The 13,201-nt window shown below is 33.5% G+C and overlaps 1 protein-coding gene and 1 long non-coding RNA gene across 3 annotated transcripts in view; both read left to right on the forward strand.

Moving 5' to 3' along the window:
• The window catches only part of dac (dachshund family transcription factor), a 132,078-nt gene that overhangs the window by 14,889 nt on the left and 103,988 nt on the right, over nt 1–13,201 (forward strand). The window lies entirely within an intron of this gene.
• LOC145730726 (uncharacterized) lies at nt 903–1,495 on the forward strand. Its single transcript, XR_014178674.1, has 2 exons — nt 903–1,160; nt 1,222–1,495. It is a non-coding gene; the product is annotated as an uncharacterized LOC145730726 (long non-coding RNA).

Consider the following 13,201-nt stretch of genomic DNA (forward strand, 5'->3'; position numbering starts at 1 on the left):
ATTGGTGTTTTTTAGGAATTGATAATGTTTTTGAACAGTAATTGCTAAATTTTTCTAGATGTTTAGTCCAAACATTAAATAACATTTTAAATTAAAATCAACGAACATTTGACACTATACAAATCTGAGGTATGTAATACATGTACAAAAAACTACTATTAACCTGATCCAATGGTAAAATAAAAAGCACAATAATAATTCAAACCCATTATACTGTTGCTGGCTATTAAATAAAAATTAAACCGCGGTTTAACCTAAAATGAGGGGTAGCGTGGTTTGCGTTCCTATTGTAATGTTTTCGGGCTCGAAACGAAACATTTTTCGAATTAAAATTGAATTAAAAGATCATAAACTACCAGAACTAGAACCAGCGACGTTGCCACGTTTTTTAAACTGTATATGAAAGGTGGATGAAACCACTTCGGGGGCAACTGTAAAACAGGAGGGTGCCCTGTATGGAACAGATACACAGTATCCATCCCTTACCGCATGTATCCGATTATACAGAGTCCTTTTCACGAAATGCACGCATCCGTACAATATGATTTGGCTCATTGCCCCCGAAAAATATTATATTCGTTTTTTAAAACATACCCGAAATGAGGCTGCGGTTTTCACTTCTATTATCTTCGAACCAAACAGCTGCCGGTCTAGCTCCTACCGCTTTTTAATTGCTTTTTAATACCACTTCGATTCTATATTAGTCATTTCGTAGCAGCGTCCAGGTTTGATTCATTCGGGGGGCTATATCTAAAGCAAATTTGTTTCCACCATATCCGAAGGGCTTTACCTAGTTTAAAGTCAACATAAATCAAATTAAATGCAATATCGGCGTCCGTTTTAGGAAAACCAGTGCTCCCCTTGTGCAATTATGCAACCAGACGTTTATTTACTGTCCCCACTGTGTCCCCATTCAGTTAGCCAAAGTGGCCATATTAAGAATCAGTGGCGTTCATTTATGTCTCCGTTCATCCCCTCACCTTAATATTACATTTGACATTAAATTCTAGGTTGTTAGTAATTGTCATATAAAAATTAATGATTTTCAAATCAGTGTGTCAAATTTTTCAAAACATGAAATATTTTACGAACGGCACTGGTTTTATAGGCCGGACAATTCCCTGCAGCAAATAAAGTTGTTACAGCCGCTGCTTGGAGAGGTCTGTGCAGGGGATGTTGCGGTTGCACCACGGGGTTAGGTGAGATAATATTGTCCTGCAGGATTTAGAACGTCAAACCGCAACAGTTAACGGCAAGTTGTTATCCGCCCCGATATGACCAGAGGTCGTTTAATTTGCACCGTACCGTCATACGGCCTCTTGTTTATGAATTTCGCATCGACATTGAGAAGCTATAAACCGAACCCAAGTTTACCTTATATTAAGCTTTTAACACTGTTACAACCACGTAGTGGCCACAAGGTTAATCAGTATGACGTTTAAGAGTATCTGAAATGAAACTCTTTAGATCATAAATAAATCGATTTGATTATGTTTACTGATTGTGGTTGATTTACTTATGAAATTAAACCTTTAGTAACCTAGAACCTTTACTGACCTCAATTGTGATTGCAATGAGGGAATAAATTAATACACTCAAGAAGAGATAAATTTATTTTTATGTTGCACATTTATACAAAATATTGGTTAATAGCTTTATCCCCCTCACAAATTCTGCTCCACATAGTACTGCTGTTCCTTAGGTAGCTACTAGCAATTTAGTTTGAAATTTTTCTCATTTTCCTTGATTTCTATAGTCGTTTCATAGTTTTATTAGCTCTTTGAAACATTTTTTTCACACTTCTTGTACCCCGGAGTTTTCAAACTTCAAACACTATTCTCTAATAACTTTTGTTCAAAAATCACTAATTTAGACTTTTGAGTTTGATTACTCTACATTATGTATAACTGAATTTAAGTCCCTGAAAGAAAATTGTATTACGGTAGAAAAATTCTTTAACATAAAAAGTTGTGTTTTGTCTTAAAAGTGCACCATCACTAAGTGAACTTATGTTTATTTCAGAAAAATCATGATAAGTAAAAAATGTTCTGTTGCTATCTATTAGGCTTGGTGAAAGTTCCTGTAAGTACCAATTACATGGATTAATATTCTAAAAGGCTTTTACAAGGTCCCAGGAAGGGATTCACCATACTTTGGCTTGTATTTTGGTCTACTGTATTGGAACTACTCGTAATGGTTCTTTTACGTACTGAAAATACCACAAAAGATTTGTTGAAAGCTAGAAAATTCGCAAATCTTCTAACAATATGCAACTGAAACTTTTCATATTCTTAACTGGTTTCACTGCTATAGTTGTAACTTCTAGCAATTTATTACTTGTTATAAGAAATTCATATGCAATTTTACATAGATTTTTAAGAGATATTGAGTAGTTCGATTTCCTTAAAATCTTCTATTGTGCGACAAAGTATGATTACTGTTAATGTGTTTCAGAGTAATTAGAGTTCAAACGTTTTCTTTTCCATAAGGAATCTACAGATGTTTGGTTATTTATTTAGAAACACCCTGTAGATGCGCTTTTTAATATTCATAATTTCTAAACTCTCAAAGATATGTTTACAGTAACGTCAAAAGTACGATTGACACTATACAACTTTCTTTTTACATATAAGGTGGATTAATAACCTTGTGGGCAGCATGATATGCTTTTGTTGTTATATTTACAGTACTTTAATGAAATGAAATTACTATATCAAAATAAGTAGTAATATCTATCATCTGTCATTCTTAATAATTTTATTTTGACATAATAGTTAGGTTAGGTTAGATACCTATTCTATTAGGCACTCCAATGAAATGTCAAGTACAGCTGATTGAAACTTTTGGAAGGGCAAACCCGGCCATTAAAACACACTTTCTTATGAATTTGGCAGGCATTTTATGAAATATCAACTGAAAGTCTTTAGAAAATTGCAAAATTTAAGCTAAAACTCTATATATTCACCAGAAAATGTGTTTTAATGGCCGTATTTGACATTTCATTGGAGTGCCTAATTGAAATGCACTGAGACCCAATGAAATTTTGACAATAACCAAACCAAAAAGGTCACTGCATCCTCATTGTTGATAGACTTTAATGCTAACGAAGAAGTCTACACGTAAAATAAGCACAGTGGGTAAATCGCTTTCAGCTGTTGATTTTCTTGACCAATCACACAACAACAGTAACTATTTACGCAAATAATGCACATGTGAACTTACACATGCATTGCAAATAAATAATTTAAGACTTTTTTCTACACTTTTAATTGTGCATAAGTTCAGGTGCTCCATCTGCACAAATATTGAATATGAATTAAAATACTGAATCTAGAACATAATCCCCCCATTCCGATCCGCATAAAAGAAAACCGTAATTATAATTCCTTTAATTAACGTCCGTGCCTTAACGATCGCAAAATGACATTGCATAATGAAAACCGCAAAAAGAAAAATGTACTTTGGAGCTTAATAAACATCTTATTCGGTTGTAGGACTGCCGCCCAAAAGGGCTCGAAACCATAAATTTCCGTTGTTAAATCTGCGTTTCTGTTCTAATTAATTATTCGGGGGAGGGCTCCGGAATCGAAAACGGTTCCTTATCTTTTTAGGTTTTTCTTTTTTTTTTCGGCGCGGTTTTTGTAATTAATATTTTTTAATTCCGCCGCTTTGCTCAAAAGGCTTAAAAGATTCAGATACCCGACGTATCTAATTTATATTCGTCTCAATGTATTTTTACCGAATTGTTTCTAAATGAATAATCCCTGAAAGTGGAGGGTGTCCGAGTTGCGCCTGTTTAAAAAAGCGTAGTAACAATAAAAACTCCCCTGATTAAGCTGATCAATCATTGAGAAAGCAAATATCACACTATCCGATCTCGATCGCATCTGTCAAGAGTGCTGATATCGAGGACCCATTAAGGCAACTTTTTTATTATGCCATAGAAAAAAAATAATAACTAGTTACGGCGCAACCTTTCGGGGGTCTACCCTGGAATTAGGCAAAACGCTCTAAAGCGTTCGATGGGCCACAGCTGGGTCCCACCAAACTACATTAAGGCTGTGACTGGCGCATTTTACCCCACTAAAGATTTTTTGCATTCGTAATTACAGACCATCGAGTGTACTATAAGTAGATGATATTTTTTGAATGATGGAAACCACTGAGTGACAAATACTCAAAACTGTCTGTGTTACAGTTAAAAGCCGAAAATTGAGTTTGTTTTCCGGTCAATTTTCGCTGATAAAATCTACGGCTGCGGTCTCATAAACTAATTTGGTTCGATGAGCACCTGGTACTGCCAACGGCAATTTTTCATTTCTTTTAATTACCGACGCTGCAAGATGATAGATACCGCCTTTTTGGCGTTTCGGAAACGGTTAAAATGCGTTCTTAAGCGACCTTTGATTGTTTGTTGGCGTTCCACTCAAGAACTCGAAGAATGAGTGCCTACAACCAGCACGAAAAGTTGCGTAAATCTTGCCATTTACCCCTTTGCAATCTTGTAAGTATATGCAAACAACATATTAATCTCTAAATCGAAAGTGGACGTAATTGGATTCGTTAAATGCAAATTGTCGCTTTTCTGAGCTCATTATATTCAAACCAAATAACAACTTTACCTACAATAAATCATGCCGTTTTAATAAAGCGATAACGAGCCCACCCCGAACTAGAATAAATCCACTCGAATGTCAAATTATTGGATATTCCTATATAATCCCATTTAATATCGCACTTATCTTAAATAAAAGAAACAGTAGTAAAAGGTTTTATCTGTTTGGTGATTGGTCCGGATATCCTTATGCAAATTAATAATCGTGTTATTACGTGTATATATGTGTAATTCAACCAGATAAAGTAAATATCGAGTGAGGTATTAAACTATCAGGCTCGAGAGGACCAGAATGTCCAATCACCTGCATGAACACCTGAATAAGAAAAAAAAACTGTTTGCTGAATGAAGGGTTTGTTTTAATTTGTAGTACTTCAGTTAACTTAAACCGTTTATCATAATTAAGCAGCACGTGTATGGTAAATTTTGTTGGTTATCCGAAAATAGTCTGTAGAAATAAACCATTAAAAAAAAACAGTGCAATTAAATAAAGGTTTGCCTCAAATATCCGAAAGTAAATTTGAAATAACATAAAGTAAGTCGATTTGAAATCTGTAAATTTGATTTCTAATCTGAAAATGTAGTGAAAATTAGGTTATTACAAAATTGGAGAAAAACTGTATTACGTAAATGTGCCAAAGAATTAAAATTTGTGATCATCACGTGTAACAATTTCCTATATCAGAAAACAGTGCACGTGACATTTTATTTTTAAAAAGTTGAATCAGAAAAGTAGTACCAAAATATTCGTAACCTTCTTCCATTTCTAATGGATCACCCGGTATATTTAACTATTTTCGGAATGTGCTCGAAATTCTGCAAATATTTTTACAAAAAAAAAATTTAATAATTTTTCGAAATTTATTTTTTGGCAAACCTTGTATATTGATTATGAAAAATTATAGAGAAGACCATTTATTAATTATAACTCTGGAATCATAGCTATAAACAAATGAGGGTAGAATGTAAGACGTGTTTTACAATTTTACAACAAACTAAAATAAAAATATCAAGAAATAAAAGAAGAAAAAAATTAAAATATCGTGGTCATTTTTGGATTCAACTTTTTAAACTACATTAAATGGCTATTTCAGTTTTGTTAATTACATACAGGGAAGTCAGAAAAAGGGGGTTGGTCAGTCCCCAGTGAAAGACCCTGTACACCATTCCAAATTTTGAATTTCTATACCTAAATACTATGTTAAATTTAAAAGGATTCGTAGGAAATCCACAGTAAGAAGAAAGAAGAGAGAAGATTACACACCAATGCTCTAGAAGAGAATGATGAAAAGCTTCAAAGCTTTTTTGCTCTAGAGGGATTGCTGCTCTCAGAGCAAAAAAGCCGTTCTTCTCACTCTTAATACATAATCAGCTATTTTAACTCATTATTAGGCTTTCTTCAATATATCTAAAACAAAAAAGAAATTGACCTATAGATGTGAGATAGACACAAATATTTAATCACCTACAGTGATTTTCAAAGATAAGAATATTTTAGTACACAAAATTTTAATAAAATTGCTTTTTCCTTCTTTTCTCCTGTATTCTACCACTTTATGCCTAAACAGTTTTAATTGCATTACTAAATAAACACTAAATTACCGTTTTAACTGGTATAACCGCTTAAGTCTTGGGAAAATGCACCTGTGGCCTACACACTAAATCCACCCTTATTTGAAAAACCCCCAGCCATATCTAGGCCACGGTGCTTCCTTGTTTATTGTTTTCTATGTTGTACCATCAACTAAAGTAAACATTCGAATTAGTGTTTTCCTGTTAAACATCACCTTTAAATCCACATGTATGGCTGCTCAGTTGTCTCTATCTAAAAACTCTACAGTAGCCAAAATAAACGGTATACTTTCCCATGGTGTTAGCCTTGGAAGGAAAAATTATGGACCGTACTTGCGGTGTTAAAGTGTTGCTAAAAAACTAATTTCTTTGGATGCAAGCCGACAAAACGTATCTCCTGTGCAACTAAACAACAATGGGCGACCGAAAAAAAGTTGCTATTAAAATGCCACCTTTAAATTAATTAGCTTTTTTGTCCGCCCTGCTCGTGCAACGTAATTATATTAGTTTAGTCTTTTTTTGTAATTGATCAGACATGTAAGGTCTTTCGCAGGAATTCCTGCATTAATAAATAATTTTTCATCCATTTGGCCGCCATCAAACTGGTTCTGTTTAAGGTTACGCACGACAATTTATCAAACCGTAAACGGGGCAACGTCATCTATATTCTGTTGCACTGACAAACTTGTCATAAAATTTCAGCTAATATTGATGTCTTAAGTAATAAATTGAAAAGGAAAACCCCTTCATCGAGAGCGTAGTCTTAATTGATAGAAATTAGAGGAAAAGTAACCCTTTGAAGTTGTATATGTGCGCGTTTCTCATTATACCCGGAGAAATAGCTTCTTAATTCGGCCAAAAACTTGTTAACCGCAATTTAAATTTGCGTTAAAATTTGTTCCCCTCTTCTTTCGAGGTTGCTTTCACGACGCACTCGAATGGTTTATGAAAATGTGATTTAATAATAACTTGTTACCCCCTCAAACAAAGTAACTGCAATTTTCATTTAAATGTATCCTAACTCTGTTTAATCGACTTTTATAGTTGTAAATTAAAAATTACTGAAAATAGTGTATACAAAACTAGTCTACAATCAATATGCATATAAAAATTGATAAAATGGATTTATTAGAAAAAGTACAGTTGTCATTTTCTTAAAACATGATTTTTAAATCATTATCTACTTTTGTTACAGTGTCCCAACCATAAAGTATATTAATTCACTTTTTACACAGGGTAGTTCAAAAAAGCGTGGTAACTAGGATTACTATTTGTCAATCTTGTCATCTTTATACGAATTTGGGTTTCTGAAAGCGAAAAATTAACATTTTATATAATCCTCCTGTAGAGAGTATCAATAGAAAAAAAATGGTAATAAATATGGGTTAGTGCAGTATAGTGCTACAGGGCGTTCCAAATAATTAATGTATTTCTACTTTTTTAAAAGGGACACTACGTACTTTTACACTTTTACTAATCCCTTCAACTTATTTAGAATGTCAATTAACAGTCTTAAAACTTTTGTAATTGACACTTTTTTCCTAATGTTCAAAACCAATGAAATTGAACACCCTGTAAAAAATACTGCAAATTAATAAGTATGTAAATATGAGAAGATTTGAATCTGTTTACGGTACAACTACATGTTCAGGCATTATTGTAATTTTAGTAAATTACAAGGTAATCTACATCAAAAATTGCGCAAAATTTTTCGTACGAAAATACAGTGCTTGGAAGTTTATTTTGAAAAACACAAAAACTTGCTATTTTTTACTGGCTATTTTTCGTGGTACCACGCACACTCTAAAGTTTCTCTTAAATCTTTTCATTAAAATATTTAAGAAAAACGCTGTATTTTGACATTAAAAAAAAAATTGTTGTTAATTATTACAGCAAAATGTAATTAATGAGAATGTAGTCGGTCATGACGACATTAATAGTTATTTACATTACTAGTGTGGTATAAGCATTTTTATGGTCACGAGTGAGCAGTATTGGTGAGTTTTTTAATTTGCCATACCACACGGGTAATATACAATCCTTTATCTACGATTAACTCAGAATTTAGTCTTTTTTTACTCTAACTTTGAGTTACGTAATGAGACTTTACAGTAACTAGTGCGATAATAATTGTTTTATAGTACTCTCACGGTGCTTTCGATCATTACGTAACTCAAAACAAGCTATATAATGGATCATTACCATGTTAGTCGTAGATAAAAGAAATGATCTTCTCTAGTATTTCTAATCAGCTGTAATATCAAACCATGCGAAAACTCAACACCTTTCATCAAAATGCATTTTCTGTAAAGAGCAATGTTCTGTTGTTCATAAAACATGCAACATCTTATAGACGTATTAAAAATAAACAATTTCTTCAATCTTTACATATGTTCATACTGTGGTTTCCTTGTTTTCTCACTCGAGTTTTGTATAAACACCTTTTTTATTTTTGTAAAAATATCAGGGAAATAGTCACTAATTATATCAGTAATAAGCTATGTGATATTTTTTGAATTTGACTAAAAGGAGAGCGAAACTGGAGTAGTATTTCAATAGAAGAGTTTTGCAAAAAAAGGAGAAATGTATATTCCAAATAAAATAGAAACTATTTGTGGTATATGGTAAGATTATATCATGAAAAAGCTGTCACTTCAGCTGGGAAGCTTATAAAAGGGTGAAAATCTTAGCACCATCAAACAAGTAAGAACCTGAGATTCAATCGAGTAACATTTTGTTATTTGCCAAGCTCTAGCTTGGTTATTTGACAAAAAATGATACTCAAAATGTTTACAATATGGTGCAAATGCAGGAGAAAATTCATTTTAACTTTAGGGGTTAATTTCTTTTATCTATCTATCTTTACAGAGTTATCGAAAATTACTAGCATCAACTAAATAATCTTAATTAAAAAGTTGTAACTGTAATGTAATACACTGGAAAATCGATGCAGAATTAGGATTTTTTTGGTATCCTTTGTATACACATGTCTAGTTTCTCATTTTTTGTTCATTGAGAGATTTAGAGCTGGGTAAACGATAAATGCTTTGACAAATACCAAAATATTTTAAACGGTTTTACTTGCCTAAAATAACTAGAAAAAACTAACTTAAAACATTTTTTTTAACTGATTGTTTGGTATAATTATCAAACTCAGCTAATATGACTTTGTCCCTTTTAACCATCTAACCAACTCTGCTTGAAGAGTTAAACTAAAAAATATACTAAAATAATTGTGTTGCAAATTTTATTTACTTTTGTAATAACTGTAGTCTACAGTAGGTGTACCTTCTTTGTAATTATCGTTTTACGGGTGCTACCAAAGAAGAATAATAATGTTAAATTTAAGTAACACGTAATAACTCTCGTAAACATTAACATAGGATATAATCGTTTACGTAATAAGCTCCAGAACGTAAACAAGCCGCTACTTTTTCTTTTTACCGATTTGTCTTTTATTAAAAACATCTTCCGATTGAGTTTATTTATACAAAATTGAATAAAAACAGAAATATTAAAACTTGACGCTAACAAACGTCCCGAGTAAATTTTTAATGATCTTTTAATGGACTGTATGTCTGTGATTAAAGTAAATATTCCTAGTTATGAAAATATTAATCTAAAATAAACTTCCAGGCGAACATATGACACTAAAACATTTATTTTAAGCCCGGTTCGGTTGTTTCTAACCAATCGACGAGTGATCGGCTGCAGAGGTTCTTTCACTTTGTTTATGCCAACAGGAAATATGAATTATTAACTAAATCATCTCAACAGACTCTAGCCAGAACAGATATTTCTCGGTTTCAGTTTGTTTGGTTCCAGGGTGGTATTTCTTTATCTTAGTGCCAGGGGCACTTGAAGTCATAAGGGCGTATCTAAATGTCAAACCCGAGGGTGCCGTACGACGAATATAGTAAACAGATGTTGGAACAAATTACCTTCGATGCTTTAAGTACCCAGGTTTATGGCCTTTTTGACTTATCTCAAATATTACGTCTGTTTTACTTAAGACCCACTGCTCCCCCCAAAATTTTCATACGTTGTACACAATGACCGTTGATTGTACAGGCCTCAACGTCTAAATACTGCTCTAATACCCTTATTCCTTTGCAAAAATGGGCGGGCAAGATACAATTTCCCATTTTAATTAGTCGTCTTATTGACTGGGGAGGCAATAAGTGCGGTGTCGGGTCGCTCCGGCCCTGCCTTGTTTTAATAGCATGTTTGCCATGTAATTAGACTGAGGCTCTCGCTAAGAAATTGAACCCCGTACTGTCAAAATGGCAATTTGTATCATTGTGTTCGCACTAACGATGTTATTTATAATTGTCTAGTGCGTTATATACGCTTGTGGGTCAGTTTGAAAGAAAAATCATATAGCGGTCGTGCCGTAATTATGTGCGCATTAGGTAGCGATTGTGCTGAATTAATGAATGCAAAATCGCACATTATAATGCGCTGAACTTTGTTGGTGTTTGGTGTTGCTTTTTTTACGAGACATGCATAGTTGGTGGTTTACTGCTGGAAATAATATGAATTTTATTTACAAAGAACCCAAAATTTGAGTATTTGCTTTCTACAGCTACCTATTATTTAAAATCGCAATTTGAAATTTGTCATTACTTGAATAACATAATGGGCCTATCCCACATATCATAAATTTTTGTTTTAATGACTGGAATCGAAAGAATAGGATCAAAAAACTAATTTTTCATATTCTTGAAGAAAAAATTATGGTCGTAAATGTTCCTACATTAATTTGAAGTTGCCCATTAAATTTAAAAGATCTGTTTTGGCGCGCATGTGACGTACGTAATTCTGGGCGATTTTATTGGCTGTTGCACGCCAACTGTTTCACTTCTTGTCGCTGATTGGTTGATAGTGTAGTACGTCACCGGCGGCGGGCGCTTAAAACATGAGATTAATGTAGTTTTTATCATCATTTTTTTTCTATTTAGACTTAATATTTTTGAAAACAAAAAAATACGGGTGTAATATTTTCAATCCGTCTTTGTAGTTATGAAATAAAAAAAAATTGTGGGACAGGCCCATTGTTGATATCCTAACCTACTAGGAACAAGTGTAGATTGACTGAATAAATGCAACTGTAAATAATAATATCCAACATACTTGTATCAGATTGCTGCGATACAGCTTTCTACATTGTTTCAGATTATAGAATGTTATTTAATAAAGCAACTTAAAAAGAGTAAAAGTGAGAAATAGCATAATTTGTGAATAAGAAATGTGAGTTTTTTAATCAATGGCGCATTGAAAACCAAACTTAAAAAGAAATCATTTAGCGGTACAAGGTGTTTGAAAATCACCTTTTTAGCCTTGCTTCAAGTCAAGAAACACTCACTTTCTGATGTGTAATTTACTTAATACATTTGTGTATTGTTTGAAGTATCGGTTTCAACATTTTTGTGATAAAACCATCTTTAGGAACTTTTTTTATTAAAACAATGTCCTTTCTTTATACTTTAATACTCTTGGTGATATATGTTGATAGGAACTTTTTATTTCTTTTTATGTTCACTAATTTATGGGTCACCATCTCTACAGGGTAGGAACTTTCAAGGTGAAAAATGTGTCTAGGTTCTTGTGGGCGCCACTTTTATTTTTCTTATGGGCGCATATGGTTGTTTTCCTATATGGTTAGGAGCAATTTGGAGAGGGAATTGGGGTAAAACACCTTAACTGATTGTTTGTACTGAATGGTTTTGGTTCTATGGTAGTGATCCAGTTTCGTATCCTAAAGGTCCATTAAACAAGGGTTAAAAATCAATAAAAGAAACTCAACCAACTGGTCTGATGGAAATTCAATTGATGAAATTTTCTCTGGCTCTAGGGAAAGCAAATGAGCGTGACTGAGAGCCCACCGAAGCGCACTAAGTGCAAACGGTGAAGAGGGTCACGGAGATGATCTCCAATAAGGAAATTCGGCTTTTAATTACAAAAGATTTACACAAAGAGCTTCGTCGAGAATCTTTTGCGGGGGTAATCGGGTGGATCGCGTTGGAAATAAATAATTGTTCCGATTTGTTTGCGTTAGGCGGTAGATTTGTCCGACCGGATTACGTAGCTGAAAAGTTGTCTTTAATGATTTTACTGCCGCTACTCACTCTCTCTTTGCAGTTAAATTGTTAGTTTTAACCCCCACGGATTTGCGCAAAATAACGAATCTCTACTATCAAATGAATTTACTTGATGAAGCTAACTTCAAAGCGTAATTTCGCACTTTCCCATCATCTCTCTCTCGGTTTTATACTCAAGCGGCCCGGGCAAAAGTTAGTTCATTAGTGGAAACATAAGCAGTAAATAATTTCGCTCTCGAACTGGTTACTAATGGCTTGAAATAAGATATCGTGACACGCAATGATACCACTCTCATAACTCTGGAGACTGAAGAGGATTCGTTTTCTTGCGGCGGTGGCGTGCGAGGCGCCGACGACCGTTTTGAGCTTTAATTACGATACAATGTTGCCAAATGAAAATTATTAATAACTCGAAAAAAATCAGAAATGTATGCAAAACGTATATTGTAAAATGAACACAAGGCTTTTCAAGTTATAAGTCCATATGTGCAGCATTTGTGTAAATCTCAGCACAGGTAATAGGTGGTAGTTGGTGATTGGCTTTTTCTTGACCAATCACAAACTAAGGCTGAAATATTCTAAATACACTTGATTTTGCTCTTTAAAAGAATGATGAAGACTCGTGAAGTTTGACATCCCAAAGAAAATTTGATATTCTTCTTGCTCATCGATTATTGGTTCTTCTGGTCATCATCTGATTTTTTACTGTTCCCTTCAGTTTGCATTTCAATACTGTAAGTAATTCTGCCTTGCAGTGTACAGGAAACTCAGACTATTTCTCGTAAGATTGAGAAGGGAAAAATCTTCGTTAGCCCTTATTAAAAACACTGTCGTCGGTTTGTTAATCCTCACCGGAGGGAAAATTGCTAGGCATAATTCTATCTCAGGATGGCATTAATGAAATTTTCTTATT

Source organism: Ips typographus, linkage group LG6 (assembly GCF_016097725.1).
Source record: "Ips typographus isolate SLU linkage group LG6, UJ_Ityp_2.0, whole genome shotgun sequence".
In the NCBI taxonomy this organism is placed as follows: Eukaryota; Metazoa; Arthropoda; class Insecta; order Coleoptera; family Curculionidae; genus Ips; species Ips typographus.